The sequence below is a fragment of the Lepisma saccharinum genome, chromosome 2, assembly GCF_977018435.1.
Source record: "Lepisma saccharinum chromosome 2, izLepSacc3.1, whole genome shotgun sequence".
Taxonomy (NCBI): domain Eukaryota; kingdom Metazoa; phylum Arthropoda; class Insecta; order Zygentoma; family Lepismatidae; genus Lepisma; species Lepisma saccharinum.
Window position 1 is genome coordinate 87501174 of NC_139230.1, and position 14792 is coordinate 87515965.

The 14792-nt window shown below is 38.3% G+C and overlaps 1 long non-coding RNA gene across 1 annotated transcript in view; it reads right to left on the reverse strand.

The window, feature by feature from the left end:
* The window catches only part of LOC145984461 (uncharacterized), a 144873-nt gene extending 130511 nt beyond the window's left edge, over positions 1-14362 (reverse strand). Inside the window, exon 1 of the long non-coding RNA XR_014441320.1 lies at positions 14297-14362. This is a non-coding gene — a long non-coding RNA (uncharacterized LOC145984461). The remainder of the gene's footprint in view (positions 1-14296) is intronic.
* Between the last annotated feature and the right edge of the window lie 430 nt (positions 14363-14792).

Sequence of the window (14792 nt, forward strand, 5' to 3'; positions counted from 1 at the left end):
CCGGTTGACCAAGTTGCCAATATAAACAAATGGAATACAGATTGTCTTCGAGCTTACATTGTTAAAAAGGAGCGGATACACGTATTACGAACTATCCCAATACTTATTCAATAAGGTTTCTTCTTTGTCAGAAATTATCACTTAAACTATTGCATGTTGAGCTAGTGTCCACCTAGCCGCCTCTGATGAAATCTATCATTCTTCAGATTCTCTTTAAAATTCGACTCTGGTCACTTGTAACTTGCATCGACGCACGTGTTTTGCGATAAAAAGCGGCCTTGAATAGTGCGAGTGAGTGAGTCACTTTGAACGCTAGCAAGCTGCGCTACCATTCTTGTCTGCCCTTAAAAACAGTCAATTTTTTTTCACTGTTTCCGAGCGCGATTGCTATTGCAGAAGTATATATTCTCTCAAAAGAGCAAGAAAGAAAATTAGACCAATGTTCTCCCGTCGTTTAAAACCAAATATTATCTATTAAACGAAAAGTTCGATTGTCAATAAACCTATCTGAGCATAAGGTGGATGTAAGTAATAAATTTAATAGAAAGATTCTCCAAAATTTCTCTCTCACTGTCTACGTCAGGACAGTACCCAGGGGGGGGGGCATGGGGGCCATGCCCCCTCGAACCCTGAAATATTTAAATGTGAACCTATCAATAACTACGAAAATAACATCGTCGATTTTAGAAATGTGTAAAAATTTCAATTTTCTTCTTACATAAATGATTCTGTTTCTTGCGCAAAAGTCTTCAGGCTGCAATATTGGATGGTTTTAGTTTTATAATGCAAGGCTAGCAGACGTCCGATTCACCGATTTAGTCAGGACAGTGCGTTACTTTCAATCCCTGCCCCGACTTTTTCGAACTGCAATCGTAATGCGAGAATGTCTCTTTATTATTGTCTTTTTCTTAACTCACAATTAGACATGTTCTTTATTGTAATAGTAATTCCTAGTACGCAACATTTTTTAAACATAGAATTATCATGACTTTTCAATGGCGTTCGCACTATTTGAACTATTTTGTAATATCTGTCTCTCTCTCTCTCTCTCTCTCTCTCTCACACACACACACACACACACACACACACACACGCACACACACACACATATATATATATATATATATATATATATATAAATAATGATAAAAATATATAAATTTGGGTCTGGCCCCTCCCTCAAAGAAATCCTGCGTACGGAACTGGTCTTCGTCAATGTCAGAAATGCAAGCAATATTTTTATTTATTTTTAAACCAATTAAAGGAATGTGGAAGAATTTAAAAGAAAGAAGAAAGAGCGGAACGACTGTTGCTCTACTTTAAAAATTATTGTTCTTCGAGGAACAATAATAAGATGGATCTAGTCCAGCACCTTAACATAGTGTCCCACGAGTCTCTCTTGACTAATACTGTCAAATGTGAAGTGATTTTATGAATACAATTTTCCGTCTGTTTACGTCTAACGTTGCGCAGATTTGGTAATTCGCAAACGGTGTAATTATTTCGTGTTACCTTACTGAACAGCAAATACATTTCATAAGACTGTTCTGAACACGAGACTTGCGTCAGGAAACAGGCATTTCGTCTGCTCCAGTATCGCAGGAAAAGAATATCGTCATGCAATGTTCAAGCCTCTAGATATTTTCCATTAATAATGTCTAATCACAATAATAAGTTAGAAGAAATTACTCGCATTTTCACAACTACCAATATTCTCGTTTTTCTTCATCACTTCGAAAATTATTTCTCGAAGATATCTGTTATACTACATGAAAGCAATTCAAAATTAAAGTAAAAAGTTCAACTACATGTATACCCAACGACATTTACAATATTGGAGGGACAGAATACTTAAGAATTGTTGCTACAATCCAAGGTACGGGCGTGGTGTAGTGGTTAGAGTTTTCGATTGGGCTACTAACGGTCCCAGGTTCGATCCTCCATACTTGGTGTTCTTTTTTAATTCTCCTTTTTTTATTATAAACAAGAGCATTGTAACATTATTTGTAATAGCAGTGTATAGTGGCTACATTGTTTTGCATATGGAATGTATAAAAAATAAACAAATAAATAAATTGACACACGTTCAAAGGGATATTTTCATGTATACGATCGTGAATTATGATACTCTAACGATAATTGTGTACTGCTCAAAGACATTGACACATATTAATGAAATAACTATTTATATTTGTGGCAATTCAGGACATACTAATTTTACCCCTATCCCACTCGAGTTCAATGCAAGGAAACCTCCGCAAATATCGAATGAAAAGTTTTCATCATGTGCAATTCTCCATTAAATGTTTTCACCGAGCCGTACTACCTTCGTTTTCTTTGTTACAAACAATTATTGTTTGCACATTACATGTAGGAGGAGAGTTGCATCTACATTTCACATTGGTCAGCTCCTTCTACTTACCTTCAGGAGCGATAGCTTGTAGGGTAGTGTTTACCGTTCAGGGCTGTCAATCTGATGGTCGTAGGTTCAAACCCTTCCGTTGGCAGAAACTTTTCGTAAGTTTTAGACCCATCCCATTGTGTTCATTGTCCACGCCATGTGAAACGGAATGATTCAGTTTGGAATTAACGATGGGGGAGGGGAAATATTAAATTACAAAATCGCCATTTCAACGAACCGAGAAGTGGACATAAATTGGATAAATATTAAAATTACATTCATGTTTTTAGTGGTATAATCGCAGGTAAAATCAAAGATCTTACATGGAAGATTTTATCTTGCTCTGAACTAAGCCAAAAGGCATTTCGCACCGATCAAATACATTCTCCAATACATTTCAAAATGTTATTGAATGTTTCATGTCGATAATTTGACCAATGCATCAATTCTTGACGCTGAGACGATATTTTCTGCAACTACCTCTTCTCTTCAGTCCCTTCTGTTCTTCTCTTCTCCTTCTCCTTCTTCTCTCCCCTCCTTCTGCTCTGCTTTTATCTCATATCGCCTTCCCTACTTTACTCGCATCTTATCTTTATCTTTATCGCATCTCCACTCCTCGTATCTCCTTTCCTGTCTTAGATTTCCGACTCCACTGCACTCTTCTCCTCCTCTTTTCGTTCTTCTCTTTTCTCTCCTTTACACCACTCTCCACTCCCCTCTTCTCGTCTCCTCTTTTCTCATCTCGTTTTCCTTCTCTTTTCTCTTCTTTGCTCCATTTTCCTAATCTCTCATAGAATCTTCTTCCATTCTCCTCACTACATCTCCTCTCCTCGTCTATCCTCTTTCTTCTCTCCTCTACATTTCTCTTCTCCTTTCGCTTTCTCTTTCTCCTCTCCTTTCTCACCTTTCGTTTTCTATCACCTCTTTTCCTTTCTGTAGACTCATCAGCGATGAAATACTAGAAAACCTATTTTTTTTTCTTTGAGAAGGAATTGTGTCACTTGCGATATAATAGTGATATTTTTAATAATTGTATACAATAATACTTGTTTTTATTTCTTTCGCGTATTTTATAAATATCTATTGTGCAAGTGGCAACCCTGAAATTGAGCCTAACTGTACGCGCAACCCACCAACGCCTTGTGTAAATTGGGTTGCCTAGTTTAAAATGTCGTTGTCCTAAAACTTTTGAGAGACACTGTACATTGTTGAACAAAAATCGATATTAAGAAGAAATGTACTTAACTTGTGCTTCAAAAACAATGAAAACGTTGCATATATTATTTGGGATCCTATAAATTCTGAATAAATGTTGCAAAAATACGCGAAAAAGAAAGTAAAAAAAATACGTGAATAATATTATAAAATATAAAGAAACGTAATATATACATGAATTATAAAAACAATTAACTATAAATAATTTAATCCAAGTTCTTAACTTGAAAATATACGAATAAGACAAATGCCAATATACAACTGAAATCTGCCCAACATGGCGGTCATTAGAAAGCATTGTTTCTTCAATGTATAGCGCGGCAATAGACCGCGACAGCCTCTTATTTGCCAGGAAATATCAACACGAGAACAGGGATAGGAATTCCTCTTATTTTAGATTTTCTCAAGCTAATGGAGTGCATACATTGCTCTAAGCAGGATGCTCTCTACCTTATGATGGGAGCAATGTATGCGCTCGAAACATTGGACGCTAACGCAGATTTACGCTGGCTCGCAAGCCGAGAACACTGTTCGAATCTCCACAGGAATATAATAAAAATGTATCATACCCAAATGCCACATCTGGTGTAATACCTAACGTGCCAAATTTTGGAAAATAGGAGCTGGTAGCGCCACTTCCCCAGGATTATTATCCTTGGCCTGCAAGCAAGGTTCTTGTATGTGTGACTTTTCTGTTTCTCAGACTACGTGTGACTACCTACACATTATGTGAAACAATAACAAACAACTTCCCAACCGATTTCCAAGGCTCGTTTCACCCTAGCTAGAGAGAGTCAGGGAGCAATGCAGCTACTGGTAACAAATGTAGTCAGGAAGTAGCATCAATTCTTCCTTCCCCGCACTGTAGTTGACCAGTAAAAAAACTATGTAAAGCCTCGTTTCTATTACCAGAAATTTGCCGTGCAACATGACGCGCGGCATGCGACGCTGAATGTGCCAAGCATTTGTTGAAATGGAAACTGTCTGCAACATGCCGCGGCGCAAGTGCCGGGGACAAAATTGCCCCAAACGATTAAGACGCACAACTTGCGCCGCGGACAATGGAAACAGCCTGCAGCAAGTTCCTGGGGCATGCGCACTAGAGTAGAAACAGACGACGCGACTACCATCTGTGGTCCAACAAGATTTAATAACAATGCAAAATCACTTACAGTCATTCTTACAAAGTTTTCGTATCCCCTTTGAAGACGTAAGTCTCTCATCAACGAGTTATACGCTCCTTCCGAATTTCTTTTCGCTAGAAAACTTCTAATCCACCATCTAGGTCATTTTCGCCTCTTTTTTTTTACAAGTTCATGGTACGCGCCTGCCATAACCACAAAACCCGCCATAGTTGTATTGTTCATCTTTACACAAGTTAAATCACTACCAAATTATTACAATCCAAGAGAAGAAACACTGACTACTCTAAAGCACAATGGAACAACGCTACACTCAAGTCCTGCACTCCGGTGTTGTTGCGGGCGTATTTTGCAGAAGTAGATTTGAATTGGAAACAGTGCACTAAATGACGCGCAACATGCGCCGGGACATGTTGCGCGTCATGGGTCTGGAACTTGTCAGAATGGAAACGTAGCTTAACAGAAACAGAAGGCTTTCACGATTTGTCTGAATATTAAAGTGATCTCTTTTTTCACACCCAAACATAAATAACTATTTTCAGATTTGAAAACGTAACAGGGGTGTAAGGTACCTTCAACGTATTACATTCAATCCTCAACTTCATTCCACGTAGTACACCCTGGATTGCTCTTTGCAGACTAACGAGACTCTGGCGACTGGCCCTATAGCCAGTATAATTCTGTGTGTTCTCCTGCTTTCTGTCATATGTGCTGAGTGCCTCTTTACAGCCTCAGCTTTTAACCTAAGTCAGAATATTTTAATATTTCATTTATGCGACATTACAGTTATGTTATTTGTTATGGTAAGGGGCTGCACCCCGTATAACGTGGCGGGTGCAAAATAGCCTAAGTGCTGACGCACCCAAAATTTAAAAAAAAAAGTTACATATAACTTTAAGAAATGCGTATAAATATTTCACCATCGTTTATATTTATGTACATGTTGTTAATTTTCAAATATTGTTAAGAAATGCAGCAAAATGCTACGTATTTGATTACTAATGTGAGCCACTGTATATGTTATGTTTTTATTTCATGAACGATGTATGGTCAAACATTACTTTGCAGAGCTTCGTGGCGAAGTGGTTAGCACAGTGCAATACGACGCCACAGGTCCCGAGTTCGGATCCCAGCCTGTGCATTATTTTCTTTGTGATGTCCTTTCATCAATTTTGTCATGTCATCACCCATCCTCGTCTTCGCGATTAGCCAAAAGTGGCATAAAACCAAAGTTAAATATAACAAATCAAAATCAAACATTACTTGGCATGACAAGAATGGATAGGTTATTTTGAAGCTGCTGTTATTAAAAGCAAATTGTATGTAGCTTTCCTAGACAGAAGTTTCACACACAGAAACTGATTGATCGGATAACGGCTGCGGATTCCTACTCGAGCAGAAAATATATATATTTCCATTTATTACTTACAACAATAGCAGACTGATTTCCTGCTAAATCAAAGAAAACTTGCATTCACAGTTACAAATTGACGTGTTGAATGAACTTAACCACAGATTTCTCTCACTCCAATTCCGATTAATCGAACAACACACCACAACGTGGGTCATTATATATTTCCAATTTCCTCTCGAGTTCCTCAACTAAAAATAAATTGACTGCGAGACAAAAACTCCTCTCCGATAACATTATATGCAGAGTATACGTAAGTTGAAATTCCATCATAATAATAATTTGAATTCTTCAAGTAGTAGCTACAAATATAATTTTTCATACATATTTTCTTAGCAAAATATGAAGTTCCTCACTTCACAAGGATAACATATACACAGTATTTCACAAGAGTTTTTAGTTCGAGCTAGTCGTAGGACTAATATGAATATAAACGTCACTTCATTACTTAGTTAAAAAAAAGTGCCAGGCAATCAGAATTCGAGGGTATGCCTGAAATTATTTGTAGTATCTCATGTATCAAGGGGGCTTTTTAAGTAAAATGAAGGATACATACCACATGCTTTGGTCAATTCAGAGTAGTAGAAACGTAATTATACTCCATGTTGCAACTGAAACCGTAGCCTCGAAGGCCGAAGTCGTTTAGTGATCCACTCATACACTCGGTACCAAACATTTCAAGTTCGAGTAGACATCTGGGCATGGCTGTTTTTTTTTTGTAAGCATCCCTTCATAGATTTAATATGATCATCATTCATCTTCATCGTCGCGATTATCTACAAGTGGCAGAAAAGCGATATTAAACATGAATAATACAAAAGTATAACAAACAAAAGAGGATAAAAGAATGAACTGAGTTTGAGTTAATGATAGGAAGTTTTATAAAATTACTGTTTCTTGAATAATCTTGTCCTTTGTTCCGATTGTATTTCTCAGTCACACGTTGGTCAATGTCCATGTCGACTGCCGTTCTTGCGTTCTTGAAAATTACTTTCTTGTCTGTCTATGCCCTTCTTTCAAACGTGGTAGGTAGGCGGGCGTTCTGTCTGTTTCTACACCAAAAAGTTTAATGCACTTCCTGTCCAAGAAGACAAGAATTACTGAAAGTAATTTTCAAAATTGTAAGCGGATGAGGGCCCTTGTAAATGATAAAATATGCTGTCCTTTTATTCGCTTAGTTTTGAGAATCACTTTCCACACAATTCTTGACTTCTTGAGAGTCCAATGGCCCTGTCTAGCTACAGACCAGTTGCACAAACGCGGTTTCGTTTGTTTCGTACAACAATTCCATCTAACATTTCGTTTCTACGCATTTTCTACTTGCCAAAAGTGCCTTTCATATCGCCCCAAGGCGTTGTCTACTCGGATGCTTCGTGATCGAAGGTCACGTGTACAAAGTTTCAGGATTCAGATTTTCCGATTTTGCGTGGTGCTGCTGCTATCAGTTCGGTTCGCCTTCTCAAGGTCGCGCAACAAGCAATTATTTTTCGTCTTCTGATAGGAGAAAGCTTGCCTCTCGCTTAGGTGGACGAACGCGTGGCACGGATGATTTTTTGGCTCGACCATGGTTGGTCCTTTATGTTTCGTCCTTCAGCAACTTAATCTAAGCACGAATCATTCTCATCGCCAAACAACTGTATTTTTTTAAAAAAAAATGATGTAACACATGTAAACAGAGAGAGAGAGAGAGAGAGAGAGAGAGAGAGAGAGAGAGAGAGAGAGAGAGAGAGAGAGAGAGAGATATAAACGTTTTCCCTCAACAAACATTTGCTTTGCTATCGTATAAAGTGAACGTACATGTTAAAATTCATCTCGCATAAATAATCAAATTAGAACAAATTCACATAAAGCGATTAAGTATGCAGAAAAGAAATATATTTGTGATAAATACATAGTTAATAAGTAAATTCCAATAACCAGAACTTTAGTCACGCCGAATCTTGTTTACGGATGTTTTCAAACGTTTTGTTTTACAATTTAATTTTTTCACTGACATCCAAAACGAAAATACGTATTATAACTTAGTGACTTTCAAGGGGTCAAAGTACTGTAATGTTAGTAAGCTGCCGATCATAATTATGAGGCTTCTTCGAAAACGCCTTCGATAACGGTATTTGCTATTCGTAACGGACATGTGTATCACTTTTTGGAAACAGACTTTTGTGGAGGAAAAGAACTGTAACGTTACAAAAGTAACGAGCACAATTATACGAGAGACCTATGTTATTCTCTCCGGAACACGGCATCGGACACGGTATTGCACATCGGAACGTCTCTATGATACCAGCTATAAATAACGTTGTTGTTTTGAAAAAAGGAGTGTAACGTTTTTACAGTCGTGACCTCAATTAAGTTACTGGTTAATAGTAACGTTACTATCACTTTCCACACACACTAAAGTTAATAGTCAATACGTGACGAACCTCTTTCTTACCCTGTAACGTTACTGGTTGCCGGCAATGGATGGAACGTTAAAGTGTCACGTAAAGACCTACTCCTTTAGAGATCAGTTATGGTTCGGTACCGTTATGCACACCTGTAACGTAATGTTTATATACCTGAGGTAACGTTTCTGTTCACGAAAAAAGTTATTCTGTTTCTGGTTGTAACGTAACGGAAACCGTAATTGAAAATACCGTTCCATTTCGTTACGTTACGACTCCCTGGTGCGAAGTCGCAGCCCTTCAGGCAGCGCATTTTGGATTCTGGCCCAGGGAGAGGAAGTAGTCTTTCCTCTAGACAGACACCTTAAGAAGGGGTCCGAGAAACCACGACATGGGAGGAGAAGGATAAGTACTTTTAAGTTTCGAATTGGCACTCACACACCCAAATTATATTTGTTCATCTTTCTCGTCCGTTAAACTACGTGGAGAATTGACTTGACTGTAAAGGAATAGATTTAGTTCATCATTATTAATTATTTAGTTAAATTAATATCCATCCAACTGGCACAAGTGATACGACATGAAAATGTTTAGTTCAGCGAGTTTAACACCGACGATCTTTCTTTATGTAGACTAATGGTGCTTGCACATTATGTGAAAATGAATAAACTCGCATATTTTGGAAAAGGTGTTTTATCTGTACTTTCTAATAGCATAGCTGCCCCATAGCAAAATAAGTAGACCTATAAGGCGGAAATTTCCACTGCGCGCTTTCTAAAGGTTTGTATGCATTAAACAATCCAGTTTAACGTGCATAATATGCATTTCTCTGTTTCTGGAACTGAACATAATGAACCTAATATGAAAATGTTTGTTAAGTGTGTTAATGAAACTATTATAATTTCAGTAATTTTTCTTACAGTGAAAATAATAAATTCTGGATGTACTTTATAATTTTAACTTAAAATAATATTTACAGTCTTTGTAGACGAATTTTAGATATTTTAATGATAGTTAGCCAAATATCAGCTACCATATTTATTTACAGTTTAATGAAAATGACACTATTTACGGTATAACATGATTAGTATTTTGTACATTATTCTATTTAAAAAATGTGCTATATTTTGCTTATAAATATTATTGAATTTCAAATCAAGGGAAATTTAAGTTGATTTTTTTTTTCAGATTACATATTACATTTACTTTTGTATGAACTTCACACAATCAGTACATATATTTTATTTCCTTTATTTCCTTTCTTAGAGCATAGTAAACACCATTAAATGGTTACGAGATTAATATACTTTCACAAAAACTACAAATTTCTTGTGTACATTATTCTGTAATTTTATTTAAATTGATTTCAATAAGTGATTTTTTAAAAATAGAATTCCCCAATTTAAATCTTGATTTAAATCAAACCACCTTGCTTAACAGTAAGCTGGCTTCTGGGCAGCGAATGACACTTTTACATTAGATCTTGTCCTTTCTCGTTCAAGAGTGAGATTACTGAGTCCGCTTCATTTGGGCTCAATCATACCATTCGACACTACCTTCCAGAAGTTTTTCCTACGTTTCAATTTTGAGAAAGAAAGTTTTTTTTTCGTGGTTGTTACTTGAAGAGTACGAAACAAACAGAAGGCGGTACAGGATACAGAGAACACTGGAAGCTAGTGTAGAGCTATCAAGGAGAAGAAACTTTGCCAAAGAACTTGATTTCAGATTTAAGCACATTCCTGAAACGTAGAACTTTATCAGGATATTCTGAAGATAAATCATCTTCGTGCCCATTACAGAGGGCAATAGCTGCATCTGAAGTTGTAGGAACGAAGGAAGACCTGCTAATATTATCCATGCCCTTCTTCAGTTTAAAACACCGGAAGCATTTAAATGCCTCATACTTTGCTCCTTGGCAGTTTGAGGTGCTTTATTATTAACATATTCAAATCGGGTAGGCTATGCAAGGTCACGAGACAGAAGAGAAGGCAAGACAAAGCGCTTTTTATTCAAGAAAATAATAAATGGATAAAAATGTCCAAGCAATTTTTGCGTTAATGTTTCACATGAGAAATGAGAATTATTTTGACTTTTTCAGTGCCCCTTAGGCCCGCCTCTGATTTGACGTATTCATTCAAATTATAACGTTAAACTAGAATATAAACCAGATAAAAACAAAAGGTTTTAATATTATTGCCTACAAAATTAGCCCTTTCTATCTTTCTCACTTCCATTTATTACGATTTTCGTATCATTGGAGGCGAGGCCACTACATGCGCGAGGCCCAGGGTGGTCGCCCACTTCACCCACCCCTTGCTACGCCAATGGTTATGCAACCTCAAGGCACATGCGCATAGCAGAAATTCAAAAATTTCCATGCGTAGTGAAATATAATGGTCGTTGGCAACACTGGCAGTAGTGCTTGCATCTACCTGCAAAAACTACATCGAGTCTCACGGGTTTTCTTAAGACCCGGGTAATAGAAAAGCCTGGCAGGCATCGATGCCTGTGCACAACTGTGACGTGAAGCTCGCTTGCGCGATGTCGATAACCTGGGCTTGACGTGCGTGTTGCATATTGTTGTAGGCGCGCCTCCTATCAGACGGTTTTTTTCCGGGTCTTGTGCAGGGCTCTGGTAACCCATAACGTGCTTTACTAGCAGTAACTCTCCCAAGGATGCGTTTATGACGCTAAAGACCCACGTTGGTTGGTTCCGGATCCGGATCCCAAAATTTTTCGGATCCGGAATTTTCAGATTCGGATCCAGTACTTTCGGATCCGGATTCGGAATTTTCGGATCCGGATCCGTCTTGCCATCCAACATGCGCTTCTTTGGAAAGTAAGAATGTGTTTATAACATATTGTTACCTGCTATATATATGGTTACGAGATTATATATAGTGTGTGTGCGCGCGTGCACGATTTGTAATTAATTAATACACTTACAAGGAGGTCTAAATCTCCCCCTCCGATTTCCATGAAACTTGGCAGGTGTATAGAGGCCCCCCCCCCTCAAATGTCAAGATGAGGAGAAATTGAAGTGTGGATCTGACCCCGAAACCACGTAAATATGGCATAGGAAGAAACAGGGGGCATAGGGCCTCTCTATACACCTGCCAAATTTCATGGAAATCGGAGGGACACAGGGGTCAAATCCCCACTTCAATTTGTCCTCTTCTTGACATTTGAGGGGGTTTTGCCCCCTAAAACTGTTTTTTAGCTGAAACAAAAAAAACACGTATTTCTTCCATTGGGCCCCACTATACACCTGCCAAGTTTCATGGAAATCGGAGGGACGCAGGGGTCAGATCCTCACTTCAATTTGTCCTCATCTTGACATTTGAGGGGATTTTGCCCCCTAAAACAGTTTTTTTAGCTGAAACAAAAAAACACGTATTTCTTCCTTTGAGCCCCTCTATACACCTGTCACGTTTCATGGAAATCGGAGAAGAACACAGGGGTCAGATCCCCACTTCAATTTGTCCTCATCTTGACATTTGAGGGGAGGTTGCCCCCTAGAACAGATTTTTAGCCGAAACAAAAAAAAAAACACGTATTTCTTCATTTGGGCCCATTTATACACACACCTGCCAAGTTTCATTGAAATCGGAGGGGGACACAGGGGTCGGATCCCAACTTCAATTTGTCCTCATCTTGCCAATTTAGTGGGTTTTGCCCTGTAAAACAGTTTTTTAGCTGAAACAAAAAAAAAAACACGTATTTCTTCCTTTGGGCCCCACTATACACCTGCCAAGTTTCATGGAAATCGGAAGGGGACACATAGGTCAAATGCCCACTTACATTTGTCCTCATATTGACATTTGAGGGGGGTTGCCCCCTAAAACAGTTTTTTAGCCGAAACAAAAAAACACGTATTTCTTCCTTTGGGCCCGTTTATACACACAACTGCCAAGTATCATGGAAATCTGAGGGGGACACAGGGGTCAGATCATCACTTCAATTTGTCCTCATCTTGACATTTGAGGGGGTTTTGCCCCCTAAACCCGTTTTTTAGCTGAAACAAAAATAACACGTATTTCTTCCATTGGGCCCCTCTATACACCTGCCAAGTTTCATGGAAATCGGACGGACACAGGGGTCAAATCCTCACTTTAATTTGTCCTCATCTTGACATTTGAGGGGGTTTTGCCCCCTAAAACAGTTTTATACCTGAAACAAAAAACACGTATTTCTTCCATTGGGCCCCACTATACACCTGCCAAGTTTCATGGAAATCGGAGGGACGCAGGGGTCAGATCCTGACTTCAATTTGTCCTCATCTTGACATTTGAAGGGGTTTTGCCCCCTAAAACAGTTTTTTAGCTGAAACAAAAAAAAAACACGTATTTCTTCCTTTTGGCCCCACTATACGCCTGCCAAGTTTCATGGAAATCGGAGGGGGACACTTAGATAACCTCCCTTGTTAGTCTTACACTTTGTAATTATGCAACACTGCATATATTATAATGTTTTATTTTAATTTGTAAAACTGTAACTGTAGAACAATTGTATAATTTTTGTATAACATTTCTATCTTGTTATATGTGTTAAAGGTTTCATCCTGGAATGAAATGTCTCACATTTATGTGTGTTTTCATTTCCAATACATTCAAATGAATACATATTCGTTTCAATGGCATTTACAAAATCACCTATGACATTTTATGTTAAACAAGTAAGATTATTTTTGTGCACGAGTGTGATAGCCGATGCGTAGCAAAGTATTTTAGGAACAACACTTGAAAAAATTCTTGTAGGACTAACTAATGAAAAATTTCTTTGTAATCGAAGATCATAATACCTTTTAAGGTGTGGTAATATTATAATGGGATTGAGATACGAAACTCTCGGATCCGGATCCGGATTTTCGGATCCGGATCCGGATTTTCGAATCCGGATCCAGATCCGAAACTTTCGGATCCGGATCCAGATCCGAAACTTTCAGAACCGGATCCGTAACTTTTGGTTCTGGATCAGGATCCGAACGGATCCGGATCCGTTTGGGCATCCCTAGTTGGTTTACAGAATATTCAATAATTTACGCTAGTTATTGCCTTATTTCACTACGTACTTTTACAGGTTGTATTTTTACGATACGTAAAGGATAACATAGATTTAATCTTTCTTTGGCTTTTTATTATCAACGGACCTCTCAACGAAGTTTGTCCGCGATTAACAAAACAAGTACATTATTCAAATTTCAATCACAACTTGTTAGACGACCTGCGTCAATATAACATTGTCCAATTCAAATCGTATAACGACTAACAACAACAAAGGCCTACGCGACCCCATGAATTAATTTAACATATCACCGTGGTACACTTAGATTCAATTTCACACCAAAAATGGCCCGTTCAAAAATAACGTTTAACCTGACCTTGGTAGGAATCAGCGGAAACCTTTACAAGACAAATCTTGCCATTCGTTAAATTGTCTAATAACTTGATGCTCTCAATTTGCCCCATTACAATTTAATACTCGTGGCTTGTTAAAGAAAACGCGAACCAATTCTACCGATGACCAACTGTATCTCAATACCTCCAGAATTATGTTACAAAGGGAACGACATACTAAACAACGTGCACCGTCTGAAGAAGTGGCGAGAATTCCCAGCTGCACATTTTTTTTTTTTTAAGAAACTTGTTCCTTTTCTTCTTTTTATAATTCAACGTACTAATCACACCAACACAATTCGCACTCGTAACAATTACCATGTCAAGTAACGTTCACTTTTACATACCTCTGATTAGTGGAGAGTGACCAAATTTTTAAAAGGGGGCTCCGCTCGTTCTCGTTCCCGTTCCCGTCACCAAACCGTGAGTCGTGGAATTGCGCAAGCAGAACTCAACTATTCGCCATATGGTCATCTCGGGCTCGTCTTGGAACGCCTAGTAACCTCTTCCGTAATAGTTACATGCTTGACTCGACGACACAGTAGAATCTTGTCGAACTGGACCTTCCAATTGGACCAACTCTGCCATCTTTCAAAGGGGACGCGTAACCTCTTCCGATTTCGTTACGATTGCTTGACTCCACTTGGGGTCGCTGCAATATCGGACGAATCCAACGTCGCAGGAACCTAGTTGGTTTCATCTAGGATCATTCCTGCCTTGCAACCAGTCCGTTTCGTTGCCCCACGTCTCACACAACGTACGTCTATAAGTTTCTGCGAACCCAACACATAATTAAATATCTCGGCCATTTTCACTTGGACTTGTCGTACAGAGTCGACATAT